The following is a 4,868-nucleotide window of genomic DNA, read 5'->3' as shown; positions in this document are numbered from 1 at the left end:
CAATAATACTATATAAATGATCAAGGATTCACCAGGAGGGGGTAAAAAGAGGAGCTGGTATCAAAGGCTCAAAAGAAAATCTTTCTACCAAAGTAGAAAGAAAATCTTTTGGAAACATTGATGGCAACATATGTACAAGTGTGCTTAATACAATTGAATGATGGATTGTTATAAGATTTGTAAGAACCCCTGCATAAAAATGATTAATTTAAAAAAATTCGAAAGAGTACTATTTAAATACCTTCAAAAATTGAAGGGAAAATTGAGGACAACAGAAACAAAATTAAGGAAAATGAAGACAAAACTCTGAAATAACTAAATAAAGCGTTGCAAGAAAAAAAACTAACAAAATGAATGAAAACTTGGCAATCACAAGACATGATGTCCCTCACTGACACATAGTGCTATGAGGGACAACACTGGAGGCACAGTGTGGGAATTGTGTCTGATCTGACCCCAGCACACTGGGTTGAAATGCTAAGGGTTTCAGAGCTAACAGAGCAGCAAGGGGAGAAAAAGCAATGAAGTACCCAGGGAATACCAAAAATAGATTTTGGGACCAGGGCGAGGCACCCCATCAGACTCATCCAGAAAACACTCCTAAAAGTCAACAAATAGACCTGGAACTATTTATAGGCTTTTCTTTTTCTTTCTTTTTTTGTCATTGGTTTCTGTTGCTGTTTGATTTTTTTGGTTGTTTTCTTTTGCTCTGTCCGTTTTTGTGCTCATTATTGTCTCTGCATGTCTATCTAGATAAGATAGACGGGATAAAGAATACGGTGGAGAAAACAACGGGACTGATGTTTCTGGGGGGACACAGGAGAGGGGGAGCTGGGGGAAAGGAAGTGGGTGTTAACAAACCCAGGGAAAAGGGAATAACAAGTGATCTAAAATCGATGGCGAGGAGGGCATAGGATGCCTGGTAGGTCTTGATCCAGGGCAATGTAACTGAGAGGAATTACTGAAACCCAAATGAAGGCTGAGCATGATAGTGGGACAAGAGGAAAGTAAAAGGAAATAGAGGAAAGAACTAGGAGGCAAAGGGCATTTATAGATGTCTAAATACAGGCATGTACACATGTAAATACATTTATATATGATGATGGTGAAATAGATCTACGTGCATATATTTATAGGTTTAGTATTAAGGCAGCAGATGGACATTGGGCCTCTACTCAGGTACTCCCTTAATGCAAGAACACTTTGTTCTATTAACCTGGAGTTCCATAATGTTCACCTTCCCGACATGATTGCTGAAGACAAAGCAGGTGCACAAGCAAATGTGGTGAAGACAGCTGGTGGTGCTCAGCTATCAAAAAAAATATATCATCTGGGGTCTTAAAGGTTTGAAGATAAACAAATGGCCATCTAGCTGATAAGCAACAAAGTTCACAGGGAAAAATACACCAGCCTGTGAACACAGGTATAGATGGGATCAGGTCTCAGGCATCAAAGACCTAGAACAAAAAATTTTATCAATGTGAATGAGAGGGAGTGAGGAGTGGAGAACCAAAGCCCATCTGTACACAATTGGACATCTCCTTACACTAGGGTCACAAGAAAGAGATGAGCCAGTCCAGGGTGCAGTACAGCACCAATGAAACATACAATTTTCCTTTAGTGCTTTAATGCTTCCTTCCCCACTATCATGACCCCAATTCTACCTTGCAAATTGGCTAAATCAGAGCATGTACACTGGTACATATAAGAGCTGGAAACTCATGGAATCCAGGACAGATAAACCCCTCAGGACCAATAATGAGAGTAGCGATACCAGGAGGGTAAAGGGAAGGTGGGGGGATAAGGAGGAAACTGATTACAATGATCTACATTATAACCCCTTCCCAGGGTGACAGACAATAGAAAAGTGGGTGAAGGGAGATGTTGGTCACTGTGAGACACGAAAAAATAATAACAATTTATAAACTATCAAGGGTTCGTGAGGGAGGTAATATTAGGGAGGGAGGGGAAAAATGAGGAGCTGATACCAAGGGCTCAAGCTGAAAGAAAATGTTTTGAAAATGATGGTGGCAACAAATATACAAATGTGCGTGACACAATGGATGGATGGATGGATTGTGATAAGAGTTGTAAGAGCCTCCAATAAGATGATTGAAAAAAAGAATAAGAAAACTTGGCAACCCAAAGGACACGTTGCTGTTGTCGTTACGTGCTATCAAGTCCATTCTGACTCACTAATGGCTCTATGAACAATGGAACAAAACACCACCCAGTTCTGCTCCATCCTTACAATTGTTCTTACATTTCAGCCCATAGTTACAGTCACCGTGTCAATCCCTCTTGTGGAAGGTCTTCTTATTTTGTGGTACCCTCTAATTTACCAAGCACAATGCCCTTCTTCAGGGACTGGTCTCTCCTGATAGCATTTCCAAAATACATGAGATGAAGTCTTGCCATCATTGCCTCTAAGAAGCATTCTGGCTGTACTTCTTCTGAGACAGGTGTGTTTGTTCTTTTGGCAGTCCATGGCACTTTCTATGGTTTCCAACAGCACCATCATTCAAATACATCAATTTTTCCTCAGCCTTCTTTAATCAATATCCAACTTTCACATGCACATGAGGCAACTGAAAATACCATGGCTTAGTTCAGCACACCTTAGTCTTCAAAGTAAGGCCTTTGTGTTTCAACACTTGAGAGGTCTTGTGCAGCAGATTCACCCCTGTGCAACATGCTGTTTGATCTCTTGACTGCTGATTCCATGAGCACTGATTATGAATCAAAGAAGACAAGATCCTTGACAACTTCAATCTTTTCTCTGTTTGTCATGATGCTACCTATTAGTCCACTGGTGAGCATTTTGATCTTCTTTACATTGAGTTGTAATCCATACTGAAGGATGTACTCTTTGATCTTCATCAACAAGCATTTCAAGTCTTCCTCACTTTCAGCGAGCAAGGTTGTGTCTTCTGCATGTCTCTGATTGTTAATAAGCCTTCCTCCAATCCTTTAGCTGCACTTCATCATATAATCCAGCTCCTCTGATTATTTTCTCAGCAAACAAATTGAGTAAGTGTAGTCAGAGGATACAACCCTGAAGCCCACCTTTCCTGATTTCAAACCATGTAATATTCCCTTGTTCTATTTGCACAACCCCCTTTTGATCCATGTACAAGTTCCACCTGAGCATAGTTAAATGTTCTGGAATTCTCATTCTTCTCAAAGTTATCTATGGTTTGTTATGATCCACACAGTCGAATGCCTTGGCATAGTCAATAAAATACAAGTAAATATCTTTCCGGTATTCTCTGCTTTCAGCCAAGATCCATCAGATATCAGCAATATTCCTTTGTTCCACTTTCTCTTCTGAATCTGACCTGAACCTCTGGCAGCTTCCTGTCAGTGTACTGCTGCAAATAGTGTTGGATGATCTTCAGCAAGTGATGTTGATATTGTTCTATAACTTGAGCATTCTGTTAGTTCACCTTTCTTTGGAATGGATATAAATATGCATTTCTTTCAGTCAGTTGGCCAAGTAATTGTCTTCCAAATTTCCTAGCTTAGCTAAGTAAGTGCTCCCAGTACTTCATCAGCTTGTTGTAACATTTTAATTGACCTTCCAACAATTCCTGGAGCCTTGGTTTGGGCGAATGTTTTCAGTGGGGTTTGAACTTCTTCCTTGAGTACCATTCGTTCTCATTCATATGCTACCTCCTAAAATGGTGAAATGTCAACTAGCTCTCTATGGTACAGTGACTGTATATTCTTTCCATTTCTTTTGGTGCATCCTACAAAATTCAATCTTTTCCCCGTGGAATCTTTCAATATTACAACTCAAGGCTTGACTTTTTTTTATTGAGTTGTTTCAGTTTAAGAAATGCTGAGTGTGCTCTTCCTTTTTGGTTTTCTAACACTAGATCTTTGCACATTTTATTATATTTTATGTTGTCTTCTTCAGCTGCCTTTTGAAATTTCAAATTCAGCTCTTTGATTTCATCATTTCTCCCTCTTACCTTAGCTATTCTACAATTAAGACCAAATTTCAGAGTTTCTTCTGACATCTTTATTTCTTTTGTGCCTTTTTAATGATCTTTCTTCCTGTGTGTATGATGTTCTTGATATCATTCCACAACTCATCAGATCTGCTCTCATTAGTGTTCAATGTGTCTTCTCTGTCCTTGAAATGTCCTCCAGATTCAGTTGGAAGAGAACCAAGGTCATATTTTGGTTCTCATGGACTTATTTTCATTTTCTTTTCTTTTAAAATTATTTTATTGGGGGCTGTGTTAGTCTGGGTAGACTAGAGAAACAAAATTCAGAGGAACTCATAATTTATAAGAAAGAGTTCTATATAAAGGGTAAGTGTACATTAAGAAAGCATCCTAACCCAGTCTAGTCCAAGCCTATAATTCTAACATTAACCCATATGTCCGACACTGATCTACAAAGTCCTCCTCAAACTCACAAAACACACGTAATGACGCCGACTGCAGGAGGAAAGCCAAATCAGTGAGCGTGTAAGCATCTCAATGCTGGCAGGAGTTTCCACACAGCTTCTCCAGCATGCAGGGTTGCATCAGGGTAAGTCCATGTGGCTTCTCGTCAGGGATGTCTCTCAGGAAGTGAGCCTTGCCAGCTGAAGCAAGGAACTAGCTAAGGCAGCTACACCTAGTCTGACCATCAGAGAGCAAGAGACTAGAAAGGCGAGGCTCACTTGAGCCATTTATCTCTCTGCCCTTCAATTAATCCCACATCTGTTCATTGGCCAGATTGGCACAAAAACCTTAACTGTCACAGGGGTTCTTACGGCTTTTATCACAATCCATACATATATCCATTGTGTCAAGCACATTTGTACATATGTTGCCATCATCATTTTCAAAACATTTTCTTTCTACTTGAGCCCT

The sequence above is a fragment of the Echinops telfairi genome, unplaced genomic scaffold, assembly GCF_000313985.2.
Source record: "Echinops telfairi isolate 266 unplaced genomic scaffold, ASM31398v2 ScPeMD7_5592;HRSCAF=6446, whole genome shotgun sequence".
NCBI lineage: Eukaryota > Metazoa > Chordata > Mammalia > Afrosoricida > Tenrecidae > Echinops > Echinops telfairi.
Note: the sequence above shows the minus strand (reverse complement) of the source record.